Raw genomic sequence first — 19440 nt, 5'->3', positions numbered from 1 at the left:
AGAACAGGTGCATTCACCAGCGCTCTCTTCAGCTGATCAAAGCTCTGCTGACATTCCTCTGACCAGTACCACTCCACGGTCTTCCTCTTCAGACGATTCAATGGGGCAGCCAAATCAGCAAAATGGTCGATAAATTTGTGGTACCACCCCACAAGACCTAAAAAACGCTGGAGGGTCTTGAGGTTAGTAGGCTTAGGATATGTTGTAACTGCCTCAATTTTTCCTGGATCCACCTGCACACCTTTGTCTGAGACTACATGGCCCAAGAACCTCAGCTCCTGCCGGAAAAAGATACACTTCTTGATATTAAGGGTCAGACCAGCCTTGTGGAACTTCCCTAAGACGGCATGCAGATCCTGGAGATGTTGTTCATGTGTAGGCGAAAAAACTATGACATCATCAATATACACACAGCAGGTATTCCCTCTAAGCTCTCCCAAAACCTTCTCCATCAGTCGCTGAAAAGTGGCTCCAGCATTTCGGAGTCCAAAAGGCATACACTTGAACTGGTAGAGACCTATAGGTGTTATCACAGCCGTCTTGGCCTTACTGTCTTCGGACATGGCGACCTGCCAATATCCAGACTTCAAGTCAAGAGTGCTGAAAAAGGCTGCACCATGCATAGACTCCAGTATCTCGTGGATAATAGGCATAGGGTAGGCATCTGGATGGGTTTTGGCATTAAGGTGCCTAAAATCCACACAAAATCGAAGGGAGTCATCTGGCTTCTTGACTAATACCACCGGAGCACCCCAGGCGGACTGTGACGGCTCAATAATTCCATCCTTGAGCATCTGCTCCACATGGTCAGCAATCATTTGCCGCTTAAAAGGCGAGACCCTGTATGCCCTGCAGCGAACAGGCACCTCGTCAGTGGTAAAGATACGATGTTCTTCAACCTTGGTCTTGCCCAGTGTCCCAGAACACACCCTCGGCCAGGCCTGGAACAGTTCTGTAACCTCTGAAGATTGGTCTGGAAAAGCAGAAGACACCACTCCCAATGGTGGTAATGGACTCAAAGCCCCCGGGTAAGGAACAGCCACATATAGGCTGGCATTGTAACTAGTTTCAGGTTCCTGCATCAACGTTTCCTCCAGCGGGTGAGACAGAAAGGGATGGAAATTATAACCCCTGGGTCCTTTCACCCCATAAGTGTGGTCTCCCATATTAATGATGGTAGAGGTTTTTCTGAGGAAATCCAAACCAAGAATGATAGGGAAAGCCAAGTGGTTGTCAGCCATGATGAATATTTCCAGCGTCCATTTCACCTCATGCCAGACGCACATCATCTGTGTCTTCCCCACAGCACCATAAGTCTTCCCATCGGCCAATGCGAAGTTTTGATTGTCACTCGACTTCAGTCGCTCACCATCACGAGCCAGCTCCAGCCAGAGACTCTGCTGCATAAGTGAGTAAGTACATCCTGTGTCAAACACCGCATGACACTGCCTTCCCCTCACTTCTGTTGGAACATGGAGGAGCACCATTGGAGATTTCCGTCCTAGCTGCACTACTGTCACCACATCAGCAGGTTTCTTGAACTCTTTAGCAGGTCCCTTGTCCTGGGTCTTCCTTAAGCCCTTTTCCTTGGCCTTTTGCTGGTCCACTTTCCCCCAGTATTCTTTAGACGATGTGCAGTCTTTCTCCACCAAGGTGCCAGTCTGAACCAACTGGTCCACGTTTGTTACCGTACCCCGGAGAACAACCAGCTATTCGAGGGTTGCAGTTATTAAGGATTTTGCGCACCAACTTGGTTTCGGTGATGTCTGGCTTCCACCGCAAACAGAGAGCACGGTAATCGTAAGCAAAATCCCTCAGACACTGATCAGGCAACTGGACCATGTCCCTGAGCTTTTCTTCTACCTCGGTGAGGTAATCAGGGGGGAGAAAGGCATCCATAAAGGCTTTCTTAAATTCAGACCAGTTGTTCACCCTGTGTTTCACCACCATCCACCAGCTATGTACTGGCCCTTTCAGAGTGTTAGATAAGGCGCCTATTAGCTCTGCATCAGACAATGGCCATACTGCAAAAAATGTTTCGCAGCGATCAACAAAGTTGAGAACATCGGCCACCTCCCTAGATCCACTAAATGAAGGAAATTCCATCTGAATAGCTGGTCGTGAATAAACCACAGGTGGTCTGATGGCTTGACTACATGAAACACCCAACGAAGGTGAGATACAGGTGCTTGGCATGAAAGACTGGATAGGTGGAAGAGAAAGTGCTCCACTGAATGGTGTCTGAAGCGGTGCACCGGATGAAACTGGCGGGCACGGAATGAACACTCGAGCATAAGGATTTGAAGACTGACCAATATTGTCAGTACCAACCGCCATGTCAGGAGCTGGCATGTGGTTAAGCCGAGATGGAGTGATTCTGCTGATAGACGGGCTCATTACATGTGCGTCTATACCCAGAGGAGCTGCAGTTTGTGTGAAAGCACTGGATGAAACTTGAGCAGGAGTAGAGCGGCTATGGGGTGAAAGAAGAGTAACTCCAGTGCGTGGAAGAGAACTAGGGAGAGCAACATGGCTAACTCGCTTCAGACGTTCATGTTCTGCTTTCCACTTTTCATCACGCCTTTGCAAGCAATCCACTAATTTTTCCTCAAACTGTTTTAATGTTGATATCATGCTTTGCTCAAGCACCTCAACACTTCTGTTAACATAACTCCTTATGCTCCCTTCTCTGTTCAATGCACTATTAATCAAATCTCTAAAGTCCGTCTCAAGTGTATTTAATCTATCCATGACTGATCCCAAATCATTGGTAATAGTAGTAAGAACGGGAAGTGTGAGATAAGATGTGTCTCCCTCATCAACAATGCTTTGTTCATTCTCTTCTGGATCTGAGATATAAAGTGAACTAATCAGGGATGTTACTTCCCCCACAGGATTTCTCCTAGTGACCCATGCATCTCCCCTTGCTTCATGGTGCTGTTCACTAGCCCCATGCTCTGACGTAGGTATAGAGGCCCTGGTGTCATGCTCAGATATTTCATCCTGGACTTCATCAAGCTCCACAAGTTGTGCGACTCTTATTTCTGGCACGTCTGTCATTTGTGTGTGTGTGTGTGTGTGTGTGTGTGTGTGTGTGTGTGTGTGCGTGCTTAAATGCAATATCAAACAAAGTATAATATATGCAAGGATTGCTCAGGAAAAGTATTCAGCAAATATTAAAAATATAATTAATATATATATATGTACCAGTAAACAATATTCACTTAGCTCTGGTAATAAAGCAAAATCAACAAAATTACATTTCATTCCCCGTACGGGCCACCATCTGTAACAATCCGCCCTTTAACTATTCTTTTTAAACAGCAGAGTTGCTATCAACGCACAAGGAGATTCTTTGGAATGAATACAATAATGGCGAATATCATCAAAGCTTCAATTCTGTCACCTACATCAATGCTTTCTCTAACATATCAATTAGCACGAGCCGATGTATGATAGTAAATAAGTCATCCAGCAGAAAAGATAACAATAATATTCAGACGGCGCTGAAGACCATAAACATAAATACACAAAACAACTCAATTGAATGACGCGCTGAGCGCAGTATATTATAATGAAACAATAATCCCGTGCACTCAACACCTTCAAACACCCCGTACAGGAAAAATAAATAAAAAAAATGTCCGGGCTGCCTCATGAGCTCGCTACAGTCTTTCCAACCGGGGAAACGTTTAGTCCATTAGTCCATGGGAATGATCCTCGATCGGAACGAGACAAAAAAGTAATCCACAAACACACCAAAAAAGGAAACAATTAGTCCATGAGAATAATCCGTTTGCCAGAGATGTGTACACGAGTGAAAAATCCAGGGGCCTCATGTATCAACGCTGCGTACGCACAAAAACTTTGCGTACGCCAGATTTCACGCTCACGTTTGGATTTACTAAAGATGAAATTAACGTGAGAATGTGCGTTGATCCACGCCAACTCCATGTCTGGCGTACGTGTATTTTTTGTGCGTGTGTTTGTTTTATGTCCCTTGGCGACTCCTAGAGGCAATTATTTTAAATTGCACACTACAAAGTATCGCACCAACACATGTGGAAAACATTGCTATTAATTTATAATTGATAAAATGGGTTAATTGAGACAATATTTTTCTACCATTTATGTGATTTAGAACATATAAAAGCATTTGCAAATGTATACATCCCTTAGTCTATGGCAATGGCAGTGTTGGCCTTATTGGAGGACTTTGTCAATGGCCAAATCCGAAGGGAACGCGTTTTTAGGGATCACGGTGATTTTCTGGCCCACGATGATGACTGGCTTATAAGCTGTTTCAGATCTCCAAGAGCTCCTCTTGGAGCTCTGTGCTGAGTTGGGTCCAAATTTGGAGACAGCGAGGAGCCACGCATTACCCGTTCCCTTACAGGTGCTGATAACGCTCGGTTTCCTGGCAAATGGTTCTTTCCCAAGAGAACTGGCAGACCGCTCTGGGTTAAGCCAGTCGTCTTTGAGCCGTGCAATGCCAGATGTATGGGACGGGATCATCCGCATGTCTAGCAGGTATATAAGATTTCCATACCATGCAGTTGACCAGCCAAACAAAGCGCAATTAGCAGCGATCCCCGGTTTTCCTAATGTAACCGCAAGCGATCGAAGACCAATTTGGATACATGAATCGGAAACAGCCAAGTTTTACTTTTTTTTATTTTATTGAGCGTAATTATTTATCAGGAGACCGCGGTTATCCATTAAAGACGTGGCGTTTAACCCCCCTCAACAACCCACAAACTGACCAAGAGCGCAGATACAATGATGCCCATTCTCGCACTTGTAGCGGGCGATTGGGCAACTGAAATTCCGCTGGCACAGACCTTTTGAGGGGCATGTGCTGAAACTGAAAAAAGGGCACCCCCCAACCTCTCCACCACAAAAAAAAAAAAAAAAAAAAAAAAAAAACACACACACACAATAATATTCTTATATTATATTTAATAAGTATTAATAACTTTTATACAGATAATACATACATATAGAGGGGATCTTATGTAAATATCTTATATCTTATGTAAACTAATTAAAACAACACTGTGATCCACTGGGATGTCCCTCTCAATGGCTATATAGGCTATATAATATGATGAAATGTTAATAAATTACATCATGTAATTTACAAGTATCAGCAAATTCAGCAGATAGCCATAAAATCAAAATAGAAATTTCTTATAATATATTTTACCTAGCTGACAAGGATCACTCGGTTGCTTTGTGTCAAACTAAATCACATTATGTCAACATCACACCGTGTGGTGATGCATTATATGAACCTTTATAGACATAGGCCTACTTTAAGACAATGTTGTACTTATTCAAACAACAATATATTTTACCATTACAAGACAAAGACGTTCATCTGCTTCCGCTCTATGACTGACTGATGCGCTGAAACGTAAGTCGCCGCTGTTCTCCTCTTACCTGCACCTTTACATCGGACCATTTCTTTTTTAATTTGTTCACAGTGCGATGTTCAGACCCCCCTGCGTTAACCGCGTTAGCTAAACTCTCCCACTCTATTTTTTCTATTTATTTTTTTACAAGCTTGCAAATAACAGTTTTTCTCCGGTTTACCTCCGGTAGGAGCACCTTCAATTCACATTCTGTTAAGTTTCTCTTGCTTGCTTTTTCGTTTGGTTTTGCCAAAGTGGAGTCATTACCATATTAATATGGGGGAGGAGGCAGGGAGGGGTTTTGCGCTCGTGCATGTGCGCTCAAATTCACGTTAATTCAGATGTACAAAGAGATTATGCGTGGAATTCCGCGTACGCAGTGTTTCGTACATCTGATTTTTTTACTGCGTACGCACATTTACAGCTTTGTACGTACGCAATGTTTTAGTATTAATTCAACGCAAGTCTTTGTACATGAGGCCCCAGGTGATTGAATATTTTTCGTCCTCTCTCCACCATTAAAGCAGTCTCTTAAAGTAACGTTTGAAAAAGCTATCAAACCATAAGAAACAAGCTTTAAATATTACAGCTGCAGCAAACATTGCTGGCGCCATGAATTCAAACACCCTTCCTTTCCTTCCTGATTCACCCTCCATTCATAAGCTTAGGCACGCCTTCCTCGCAAGTGCGGGCGGCCGAGCTTTAAAGAGACATCTCCTCTTACCAACATACACAGTGGATGCTAAGCATATCACACAGAAATACACAGGAGTATCATTCATCATACATAAACATTATGTGAACCAATATAATACCTCCTGAGCAATCCTAAGCATTTCTGTTTTCAAAGGAACACTTAACTTAATGTGACAGTGTCACAAAAGTTTTCAAATTGGTTAATCATTAAATATTTTAAATCAGTTCAAATTGTTTGTCCTTGTTTATCTTAAGAAACGCATGGTATGTTAACTTAATGCTATTTACTAACATTTCACATGGTTATTAACCCATATGCCAAAATATTGCGACACGATCAGGCCTAGCTCGCGTGGTCATCTAGCTTATTTAAGTAGCAAATTACTTGACTTTTAAACAAATAAAAGGGTACTCACCTTCCTTATTAATTTAAATGTTGTTTTCTTCAGTAAAAACAAATAAATGGCACACTGTTGATCCGTTAAATGTCCATTTTTGTCATTGAAATCAAGATGCGCACTCTGTACGGAACACCATCGTAAGCCTGTACGGAACATCGTTAATGCTTATCATCTTCCGTACACGTGCGGATAGGGCTGGGTATCGTTGCAAAATGTTCGATACCGATACCGATACCGATACCCTGAATTCGATACCGGTTCTGAACGATACTTTTTTTCTATAATTTTATTTTAAGAAATGTATTTTAACGAGATTAATTTTTCAGGATGTTTGTGACACTTTCACATCAGGCTTATCTCTAAGACCAATAAACAAAGGAACAAAAGCGCAAAATGAACAAAGTGTAGTTAACACAATATATCAGTGAATGTTTTTATAATAAAGTTCAAACAGTTTTAACTCAATCAGATTTAAGTATTTGTGAGGCTCACTGCTGCTTAAAGGTTTAGTTCACCCAAAAATTTGAATTCTGTCATTATCTACTAATGAAGATATTTTGGATTTTATCCAAGAGCGTTCTGATCCTCCCATGGATAAATCTTTGAATAAAGTTATTTTTGTTTACTTTACACAGAAGTATTCACATTGACTTATTTCGACTATGTTTTTGGTTCCTTTCTGGGCATTGAAAATGCATATCCAGTAAATATAGGAGGATCAGAAAGCTCTTTCATTAAATCCAAATGATCTTATTGATTACAGAATTTTCATCTTTTGGTGAACTAACCTTTTAAGATCACCTGAAATCACTCAACAGTTCTTCTTCAGAAAAATTAGCATGTAGCACTGATATTGATTCTTCAAGGTCGATTTTGATTGCTGATGTTTTACAAGTAAATGGGCTGATTCTGAAAGCCTTTTTAATATATTTAGTTTACACCTTAAGCAAGGGACAAGAATGAATGATAATATGAGTATATGAACAAAATGTTTATTATAAGTACAGCCATTTAAATTAGAGGCAACCAGTGCATTTAGATTTAAATCTAAATAAATGACAAAATATATTATAAATAACAAAAAATAAACGACAGTTCTTTCTTAGTGGTGTAGACAATAAATACAGCCATAATCAAAATAGGCTACTCTTTCAAAAATCAAAGTGCAAAAGAGACTGAATCTTCAAGCATGATACAGAGCTATTAATAGACAACTACACAATTTATTAGCCCACATACTAATAACAGCTTCAATATTTTATGTAGCCTAATTTGCGCGCATTGGGGAGTCGTTCTCTAAACGTGGGGTATTAAAATTGCTTTAAATGTGTGTGCGGGTGTTACTTTTGGTTTTGTTTCAACGATCCCGCGAAACTCGGCGGTGATGAGCGTGCATTCTACAATACAAGAGATTACTTTAACAAAACCTTTTGAAAGTGGGAGGACACAAACGGGATTTTGAAAAGCGTGTCCCCAGTGAAAATGATTCCCCTGAGTGCAACTCTGAGTTATCGTTTGATGTGAATGTATGTTGCGTTGTACCTATACTGAGACTATATTGAGACTGAGGCGCCATAATTGTATCCGACAGAATGTTGTCTGGTGTTTTCTCATATTTGACGTTTTGCCAGTCTTGGACGCGATAACCTTTTTACAAATATTGCATCGCACGCTGTTGCCGTCAATATTGGCATATTGTAGAAATACTTTTGATCTCTTATACATCGTTTGTGTTAAATTTATGCTATGCTTTAAAGTATAGTGTACATTACAGCCTCACATTTGACAAGCTCTGGGCGAGTGGGCTTGACCGCCATAAACTATTGATTTTCAAGGCAGCCTCGCCGCAGCTAATCACCAGCATTTGATCTGGGCAAGTAAAAGATACCGCACGTTTTCTAGCTCACTGATGTTGACAAGATTATATCCTTGGGTATCGAAATTTGGTACCGAACGAAAATGATTTTTTCGATACTCGATAGTATCGAGACAATTCAGTCGGTGCTTAAAAAGTATCGAACTCGATACCCAGCCCTACGTGCGGAGGAGGTGCCTTTCCCCACTTTTCTCAAAAACTATTGGTCCAAAAGACATCAATCAATGTGTGAACTGTGCAATAGGTATTCTCCCAGAGAATGATCACACAAACATGCTTGTCAGGCTTTCAACAACGGAGGAGTGGTCAATGGCGTGCGATAAAAGACAAAAAGTGTACATAGTTAGTCTACGTTACATATCTTAGTATCCTACTAGTGTGTGTTACTGTGTTTTGTTAGCTGCGGCTAGGCGGTAATGTTATATTTATATCTTGCCGAATATATGTAGTGAAAGAAATCTGCACCTCACTTGAATAGTCAAATACAGACAGTTTCCTTAAGATGTAATTTACTTAAACACAGTCGCTAATGTTTTGAGTCCAGGTTAACAAACCAAGTTAGGTGTCAGTTACTGGATTTTAAAGTTACATCAGTATAATTAAGCCTATCGTTACAAGCAGTCGGTCTTAATTATAATCAAGCAACAAAATACTAAAGAGAAAATCATTAAATGTACTTAACTTGCCTTTGTATTAGTCCTATTGTTTGTAACGTCAATTTGCTACTTTGATCGTATGTTGAATGAAATACAATATTATAAATAACTATACTGTGATATATTACTATTGTGAAATAATATAGTCATATCGTGCACCCATGCTAGTTTTAAGATCAAACTCACAAAATGTGACAGAACTTCAAAATGAGTAACTTAACCTAAGAACACTGTTATGTGAACTCATCTGACAGAGAGAGGACCTGAAAGTATGATCATTGGACTCCATGGAGAAGAATACTATATGTAAACCAGGATTTTGGATCAGCTGTGCAGATTTGGTATGGAGCTGGTGAGTACATTTTCGTAAGCCCATGTCTGTCAGTAAGTAGATAATGTCTTATCAAACAAATTCATTTTAATTTAATTGAATGCTTGTGTGTGTGTTTTCCTCCTTATGATCCTGAAGATTTGGGAATGAAAATCTTCTAATACATGATCTTCAGAGGAAGTAAGTATTCATTTCTAACGTTAAGACACACTAACATTAATTTTATTTTTAAAGGGAAGTTCATAGTATTTTTCACTTGTGTACAAATTCTGTAAAATGAGAATGTTGATAAAAATATCATAAATGTTATCTTTATCAATTAACTTCTTTTAACTAAATTAAATCAACATTTGGTGTGACCATCATCCTGTGTTTAAAGCAGCTTTTGCACTAGGTGCACTTGCAGATAGTTTTTCAGGTTTGCAGGTGGGCCTCTTGAAGCATCTTGGAGACGTTGCCACAGTTCTTCTAGATTCAATCTGTCTCAGTTTGTTCTGTCATTCTGTGCAGAATGGATGATGATAAGATCAGATCTCTGTTTGGAGCACTGGCTGTTGTCAAACAAAAGTCTTACTGGATTATTACATTTAATGGCAAAATTAATGTTTAGAAATATAAAATAAATTACCCATTGAAACACTACAGCAAAAGATAAACATGACTGAATTAAAATCCTTTTTAGCTGGTAAAAATACTAGTGTTCTAATAATTTTGGACACCACTGTGTTTGGAGCCCATGGGAGTCAGTAGAATATTGTGGATTAAAATAAAATGATGTGGATGAGATAGAAATAACTAGTATAGTTATAATAACTATAATAACTTGAATAACTAGTAGCGAAAATTCAATAATCTAAATTTACATCTGAAACTAATAAAATTGTTAAGTCTTGATAATTTTGTATATGTGTTGGTTTTGTATTTATTCAGTTTTTAGATCAATTCTGACACAAATATTTCCTGTTGATAATTCACTCACCCCTCTGTCATTCAAGATGCTTAAGTCTCTTTTTCTGTCAAAAAGGTTTTTGAGGAAAACCTTCCAGGATTTTTTCTACATATTTCGATGGGAGCCAACAGGTTGAAGGTCCAAAATTAATTGTCAATGCAGCTTCAAAGGGCTCTTCATCATCCCATCCAAGGAATAAGGGTCCCTGGGAACTTGTAAAGCCCTTTGAAAGCAGTATTGAAAATTGTTGAAAATTGGCTGTATTGTGGCGTGCAACCAAAGGCATCGCTGGGATTCGAACGCAGGATCTCCTGTTTACTAGACTAGCCGGGCAGCACATTAGCCCTCCGGGAGGGCGACTCTGACAATCCAGGCTTCCAGAGAAGAGGCCAGGCGTTGGCTGATCGGGCGCTGGACAGCTTTAAGGCGTTTGCCGACAACTGTGTTTTGCAAAATTAACCACTCGCAATCGGAAAAGCTTGCGTTTGCTGGACTGGAAAACCGCCCAAGGCACCGCTGGGATTTGAACCCAGGATCTCCTCTTTACAAGACAGGCGCTTTGACCAGCTAAGCCACAGCGCCTCCTTGGTGGGACCCGTTAGCCTACGATGCTATCCTTCAAAAGCATGTGAGAGGGTAGTGTTGCAAGGCAAGCTGCCCGCTGTCCTCGAGCTTCTATGTGTCTCCATTTCGCCGTCTGTTTTTTGATAAAGCACGACGTTGGCTGTATTGTGGTGCGCAACCAGAGGCATTGCTGGGATTCAAACCCAGGCTGGCCTTCCAGGTCTGTGACCGTCCAACAGTAAAAGAGCGCGTTCTCTCTCTGCAGGAAGGACAATTGCAGTGCCCAGTGTTGTTTGAAAGGCAGAGGCACTGTAAGGGCCTCAGGTCCAAGGGAGGGCAAAAAGATCCAAGCTGCCATTTGCAAGGCACCGCTGGGATTTGAAACCAGGATCTCCGGTTTACTAGACAGGCGCTTTAACCAACTAAGCCACGGCGCCAACCCACATGTTAATCGTGGGGATGGCGGCTTAGACGATGCATGAATAAACACTTTGTACGTCCTGCTTCCTCCACTTGATGCAAGACAGTTATTGCCATACCTCACTGAATTGGTTCTTGGGCATGTTTTGCTACCTTTTAAATATGATTGACTTTTTTTTAAAAAACAATTTACGCTGGGAACAGGAGGCCTCCAAATGGTTTCTGCTGTCCGATTGCAACACTGCGCATGATGGGCTTAAGAAAATGGCAAAAATCGCAACTCAAGCTCCTCTGTGTCCCCATTCGCTGCCCATTTTTTTGGTAAAGCACGACTTCGGCTGTATTGTGGCGCGCAACCAAAGGAATCGCTGGGATTCGAGCGCAGGATCTCCTGTTTACAAGACAGGCACTTTAACCAACTAAGCCATGGCGTCAAATCAAAAGCAAGGCTGTCGGGAGGGTGACTCAGAGGGTCAAAACATCCAGAGGCGGGAAAGGTGCTGGTACGCTTAAAAGAGAGGCGCTGCGTTCGAAACCGCATACTTCCATACTATATAGTAGGTAAAAAGCAGTAGGCGAGGAAAAAAGTATGTTTGAATGTTCAGTATTCATAAAAGAGTAGGCGAGAATTAGTAGGCGAGTGGACTAATTCTCACTAGATTCGGACAAACGTATACTTAAAGTGCGTTCGAATATGCCTACTTACCTACTATATATTAGGGAAAAAGAGTACGTGAAGAAAGAAGTACCTTCGAAACCTCAGTATTCATAAAAGAGTAGGCGAGAAATCCCTACTGCTTCAGCCCAGATTCTGAAGTGTTCATCTGATGCACACTTTTCAATCCCAGGAGGCCACAGGAGGCCAAAACGCGACCAGGGTGCAAACCGAAACACGGTTCACTGTCTTAAAATCATATTTGTTGAGCTACTGTATCGTAAACTGTTGATTTGCATAAGGTGCCAAGACATTAGACAGTAATGCTAAAGTATATTTCTGATCTCGCTGTAAAACACGTTTTATTACGTATAGCTACCATAGACATCTTAAATATGATTACTAAATGTTTAACAACGGACAGGAATAAGTTCTGAGAGAATTAAATGAGCCCATCACAACACGAAACAGACATCTAAATGAGTGATGGACATTATTTGAGTTAATTTAGAATTCACTGTTGCCAACACTGCTTTAGATTAATGTTATGTAAATAAACACATGTACATATAGTAACTAAACATGAGTTATCTGTTTCATTTGTCTAATAGTACTGTTGATAAATTCAGGAGCATTTGAATTTGATGATAAACCAATTAACACAACAGCTACCTCATAAATGTAGTATTGAGCACACGAATCAGAGGGAACTGAATCTTGGCTGGATGTTACAGGGACAGATGAGGCAAGTATGCTTGTCAGGTGAAGAATGATTGATGAAGCAGTGCTGCCATCAAAGGCTTTGAGTGAGTACACTACAGACATCAATAAAACATATTTTAAACCTTAAGTTGCAGTTTATTAATAATATTTAATAAAAAATAAAAAAAATAAATTAAGCAGAGCTATTACACCACTTTTCTGATTCTTGATTTCTGTGCCTTTGTTGCAGATATTTTGTGGGTTTTTTTCAGGACCTGAAAAAAAAAAAGATGACAGCAGCATTTACAGGAAAAAAAAGTAAAATGTGAAACTTAATATAAAGATTGTTCATTTTGTTTGTTACTTCTAATACAGAGATCTGATGACATTGTGCTGTTAAAATGACAGCTTTTGTATTGTATTTGTGCATCTTTGTATGATCTGAAATGTCTGCAGACTGGTGTGTGCAGTGAGAAAGGAGAAATCCACAGCAGCATCCTGGAAATAAATAGTCTAGTGCCATCGATGAGACCCTCCATCACTCCACCTGCCCTTTGCCTCATCTGGACCAGATGTTGCTGTGGCCTCTTCATCATCAATGAGCCCAGAGCCAGCGAGAGCATCTAGAGCAGGGGTCCCCAAACTTTTTTCTGAGCGGGCCACATATTTTTCTTTTCTTTAATGGGGGGCCAGGTCGGTTATAAAAGAAAATTCCATGGGCTGGACTGACTACTATTATTATTATTATTATTTTATTATGATTTTACCTTTATTTATTATACTTTTTAATGCTAGAATCGTTTATTATTTTGTTATGCACCAAACACAAGATCTTCGAGCAGCTGATCCACGTTTCCTTTGTGCAGATATTGCAAACATGGAGGAAGATGTACAAGGTAGGGTCATTGTGTTACTAATGCTATGAGTTATTTGAGCATCTGTTGTGCTTATTTTCTTTTTATTATTATAAAACATAACTTATTATTACAGGTTCAGGGAAAGATGGTATTTATCTTTAACAATGAACAATCATAATGAAAAAACCTGAAAACATAACTATTAGGCTTGCTCACATCAAAGAATGCGATTATATACACGGAAATATGATTAAATATCTCTGAATCAAATTATTAACATTATAGTTTATCAAAAAATGGATTTGTTGTTTTTGTTAAGCCTCAGGGATGAAAAGAGAAATTCAACAAGAATTTAGGCTAGTTTTGCGTATGGATAAACAATTTTGAATACAAATAAAAAAAAAAAAACATATTCAAAAAATAAAGAATTTGGGTTTTCCTGACAAAAAATATTTATTTTAGAATTAAAAAATACAAAAACCTAAATGAACCCAAAACATATATGTTATACTACAATCACAATAAAAGAACAGCTGTTTCTTCAACATGATCACAAAATGAACAAATTTTATCAATATACATTTACATTTATTCATTTAGCAGACGCTTTTATCCAAAGCGACTTACAATTGGGAATACAACAAATAATTCATCCTAAGGAGGCAGATCGACATAGGAAGTGCTCAAAAGTACCATATGTCAGGCGTTGTCAGATGAGTATGGGCTAGAAAGGAAAGATCAGGAAAGAGAGGAGAATTTTTTTTTTTTTTCAGATAGTCAGATAGTGTCGAAAAAGATGGGTTTTCAGCAGTCGCTTGAAGACAGTAATGGAGTCAGCGTTTCGGATGGGGGTGGGAAGATCATTCCACCAGGCAGGGACATTGAAGGAGAATGTTTTGGAAAGTGATTTCATGCCTCTCTGTGGTGGTACAATAAGGCGTCTTTCGCTAGAGGATCTCAGATTTCTGGAGGGAGTGTAGATGCGTAGTAGTGAATGGAGGTAGGCCGGTGATGAGCCGGTGGCTGTCCTATAGGCCAGCATCAGTGTCTTGAATTTGATGCGTGCTGTAACCGGTAGCCAGTGCAGGGATATGAAGAGAGGTGTGACATGGGCCTCCTTGGGCTCATTGAAGACGAGCCGTGCTGCTGCATTCTGAATCATTTGTAGAGGCCTGATTGTACATGCTGGAAGACCAGCTAAAAGAGCATTGCAATAGTCCAGCCTGGAAATGACCAGGGCCTGGACAAGGAGTTGTGCAGCATGCTCTGTTAGGAAGGGCCTGATCTTTCTGATGTTGTGCAACGCAAACCTGCAGGATCGAGCAGTTTTAGCTATATGTTCTTTAAAAGTCAATTGGTCATCAAAGATTACACCAAGATTTCTGGCTGAAGTCGATGGGGTAATTGTTGATGAACCTAACTGGATGGAGAAGTCATGTTGTAAAGTTGGAGTGGCGGGAAAGACAAGGAGCTCAGTTTTAGCTAGATTGAGCTGAAGATGGTGTTCCTTCATCCATGCAGAGATATCCGCCAGGCAGCCAGAGATCCTTGCAGCTACTGATGGATCATCTGGTTTGAAAGAAAGATAGAGCTGTGTGTCATCAGCATAGCAATGGTAGGAGAAGCCATGTGCCTGTATGATGGGGCTCAGAGATGTAGTGTATATGGAGAAGAGGAGGGGTCCAAGAACTGATCCCTGAGGAACCCCAGTGACCAGTTGATAAGTTTTGGAAACCTCCCCTCCCCAGGCCACTCTGAAAGACCTACCAGAGAGATAGGATTTGAACCAGCGAAGTGAAGTCCCTGTGATGCCCAACGATGAGAGGGTAGACAGAAGGATCTGGTGATTTACCGTGTCAAATGCTGCAGAAAGGTCCAGTAAGATGAGTACTGATGATTTGGAATCAGCTTTTGCAATCCGCAGGGCTTCAGTGACAGACAGTAGTGCCGTCTCAGTTGAATGGCCACTCTTGAACCCTGACTGGTTAGCATCCAATAGGTTGTTCTGTGAGAGAAATAAAGATAGCTGGTTGAAGACAGCTCGTTCCAGTGTTTTTGCTATGAACGGAAGGAGAGAGACAGGTCTATAGTTGTCTATGAGTGAAGTGTTAAGTGTAGGTTTTTTGAGCAGTGGGGTTACCCGGGCCTGCTTAAATGTAGTGGGGAAAGTGCCTGTGAGAAGAGATGTGTTGATGATGTGTGTGAGCGCTGGTAAGATTGTAGGAGAGATTGCTTGGAGAAGGTGTGAGGGGATGGGGTCTAAAGGACATGTCGTCGGATGGCTGGAGAGGAGAAGTTTGGTTACTTCTGCCTCAGAAAGGGGATGGAAGGAGAAGAGGGGAGTTTCAGCCGTGGGTGTGGTCAGTTTTAGTTCCAGTATGTGTGGAGCTGAGAACTTATTACTGATAGATGTAGTTTTTTCTGTAAAAAATGTGGCAAAATCATCAGCTGTTATAGAAGTGGTGGGAGGTGGTGGAGGGGGACAGAGCAGTGAATTAAAAGTTTTGAAAAGGTTGCGTGTGTCCGGAGCATTGTTGATCTTGTTGTGGAAGTATGAAGATTTGGCAGTATGGACATGGGTAGAGAAAGATGACAGCAGAGACTGATACATACTCAAGTCAGATGGATCCTTAGATTTGTGCCATTTTCTCTCAGCTGCCCTAAGTTTGGACCGATGCTCACGAAGAACATCGGATAGCCAAGGGTTGGAAGGAGCAGCCCGTGCTGGCCTGGAGGAGAGAGGGCATATTTCATCTAGGCAAGAAGTAAGAGTGGAACATAACGTGTCGGTTGCTGCATTAGTATCCAGAGATGTGAAGTGGGTAGGAGAGGGAAGAGAGGAGGATATTGATGAAGAAAGATGGGAGGGTGAGAGAGAGCGTAGGTTTCGTCTAAAGGTAACGGGTAGGGGGGGTGGGGGTGCACAAGTAGCAAGATGTAGGTTTAGTGTAATGAAGAAATGGTCAGAGATGTGAAGGGGTTTGACCACAATGTCGTCTGAAGTACAGTTTCGTGTGTAGATGAGATCAAGTTGGTTGCCGGATTTATGAGTGTATGCAGTGGTAGTGCGTTTTAGGTCAAATGAAGCAAGAAGTGAATGGAAGTCTGCAGCATAGGGTTTGTCCAGATGCATGTTAAAATCTCCAAAGACCAGAAGTGGGCTGCCATCTTCTGGAAAAGAGGATAGCAGCCCATCCAGCTCTTCTAAGAAGATGCCAAGTTGACTAGGAGGGCGGTAAATGACCACAACATGGAGTTTGATAGGAGATGTTATAGTGATTGTATGAGATTCAAATGAGTTATAATTGCATAGAGGAGAATGGGTTGAGTATTTCCAGTTGTTGGAAATCAGAAGTCCCGTACCCCCACCCCTTCCAGTCTGACGAGGGGTGTGAGAGAAGGAGAATTTATTAGATAGAGCAGCTGGGGTTACAGAGTCATCTGGACGTATCCAGGTCTCAGTCAAACCTAGGATGCTCAGGCCAGATTGCAAGGAAAATGCCGAAATGAAGTCTGCTTTGTTGACAGCTGATCGACAGTTCCAAAGTCCAACCGTGAAGGAGAAAGGTTCAGTGGAAGAGGTGTGTATTGGACGCAGGTTAGAGAGATTGCGTCGGCGTGTGCGTGTGATGTTAGTGCGGTGTGTAGAGAGCACCGGAATGAGTTGGAAACACATGATAGAGAAGGACAGAAAGAAGAGTGAGAAAAAGGAAAGGAGTACTTAAGTGCGTTGTCGGTGTCGTTGCTCGGATAAGTCGCGCAGGAAAAGTCGCAGTCTTTACTCTTGTCGGTCTTCACGCGAGGAGGCTGAACGCTTCCGCTTCAGCGTCAGCTGGTATGACACCGTTAAATACACAACCAAACAGAGCTTTACTGAAACAGCTAGCCACGCCTCCTGGGCTCAGTACAGCCGCAAATGTATTGCACGCACGCAAAATGTCTCTAATCGAAACTTAAATGCAACCAACTTCCCACTTCTAATTGCTCTGGAAGGGCGCGATATGAATAACCAAAGCTTCCCTTGGCCGTCCGCTCAGTTTTGAATTTTAATAAGCACAATCAAAACTACTATTAAACGCAGAAACCACTAGCAAGGCAAATAACAGACCAACGAGTGCTTAATTAACAGCAGCTTAATGTAAATATAAACGAATACCCTAGTTAAATAAATATAAGAGTGCTTTTAACCACAGCGCAATGTAAACAGAACGAATAAATGAACGAATCCAACGACAGAGTGCTTTTAACAGCAGATCAATGTAAACAGAACGAATAAATTCGAATCCAACGACAGAGTGCTTTTAACAGCAGATCAATGTAAACAGAACGAATAAATGAACGAATCCAACGACAGAGTGCTTTTAACAGCAGCACAAAACAGACTGAAACGAATAAATTAATAAATTCAAACGAGTGCTTTTTACTGCAGCTCAATGTAACGTTCGCCTATTAAAATAGTATTTAAGCAGCAACTTACCCGCAGTCGTTCTTTCTCCTCTGAGGATTGGAATCACTTTCCCACAATATGGAAAGTGAGCCAACTATTTAAGCAGTATTCTCGCTAGCCACGCCTCCTGGGCTCAGTACAGCCGCAAATGTATTGCACGCACGCAAAATGTCTCTAATCGAAACTTAAATGCAACCAACTTCGCACTTCTAATTGCTCTGGAAGGGCACGATATGAATAACCAAAGCTTCCCTTGGCCGTCCGCTCAGTTTTGAATTTTAATAAGCACAATCAAAACTACTATTAAACGCAGAAACCACTAGCAAGGCAAATAACAGACCAACTAGTGCTTAATTAACAGCAGCTTAATGTAAATATAAACGAATACCCTAGTTAAATAAATATAAGAGTGCTTTTAACCACAGCGCAATGTAAACAGAACGAATAAATGAACGAATCCAACGACAGAGTGCTTTTAACAGCAGATCAATGTAAACAGAACGAATAAATTCGAATCCAACGACAGAGTGCTTTTAACAGCAGATCAATGTAAACAGAACGAATAAATGAACGAATCCAACGACAGAGTGCTTTTAACAGCAGCACAAAGCAGACTGAAACGAATAAATTAATAAATTCAAACGAGTGCTTTTTGCTGCAGCTCAATAACGTTCGCCTATTAAAATAGTATTTAAGCAGCAACTTACCCGCAGTCGTTCTTTCTCCTCTGAGGATTGGAATCACTTTCATATCAAAATATTTATAGAAAGATGAATTAAACCTGTCGCTATATGTTAAGTTGTTGCACTTGTTATAACGTCGTTGGTCACATGATAACGTCAACATGGCGGAAGACGTGCAGATCACATCCATACTCAACGAGATTTGGCTGTAGAGTACGTACTCTTTTAGCGATCATTAAGCAAGTACTTATTGAAATTAAGTACCTACTCATCCAGTATGCGCTTTCGAATGCAGCCACATTATGTACGTATGTCCGACTATTATTATTACTCTTGTTTTTTTTGTAAGAAAAATAGGACAATAATTTGTAACAGTTTTTTTTTTTATTCAACAATGATTGTTTTACAATAAAGTTTAAACCTAAAAGTGAGGCAATGACAAATGATGGTCATTGCAAAGTGATGGTGCCAGGGAGCAATGTGCTTTTTAAAAACATTTTTATAGGTTTAACATTAGATTAACAGCTCTCATTATACGCTACTTTGACATGAGACATAGAAAATGCTAAAAATTTAGTCAGACGTGACTTCCGCGTTCAGAAAAAAGGTCTACAAGACAATCCTAAAAGACAATTCCTAATACAGCCCTTTATGAATGGTTCCAAAATATGATTATTAAAGCCTTCCTCAAAACCGCCAATGTTGGTACTAGAAATGAGCAAGTAACTGATGTGTGCAAATTAAATCCATACACACTGATGTTAAAATGCTAACAGTGTCCTTTTGTAT

General features: G+C 40.7%; 1 non-coding gene and 1 pseudogene across 1 annotated transcript; both read right to left on the bottom strand.

Moving 5' to 3' along the window:
• Positions 1-19440, bottom strand: part of LOC141323571 (uncharacterized) — a 55243-nt pseudogene that overhangs the window by 22949 nt on the left and 12854 nt on the right.
• trnat-ugu (transfer RNA threonine (anticodon UGU)) lies at positions 10832-10905 on the bottom strand. The gene has a single exon. It is a non-coding gene; the product is annotated as a tRNA-Thr (tRNA).

The sequence above is a fragment of the Garra rufa genome, chromosome 1, assembly GCF_049309525.1.
Source record: "Garra rufa chromosome 1, GarRuf1.0, whole genome shotgun sequence".
NCBI classification, from domain to species: Eukaryota; Metazoa; Chordata; class Actinopteri; order Cypriniformes; family Cyprinidae; genus Garra; species Garra rufa.
This window is presented reverse-complemented; position numbering and strand designations above follow the sequence as displayed.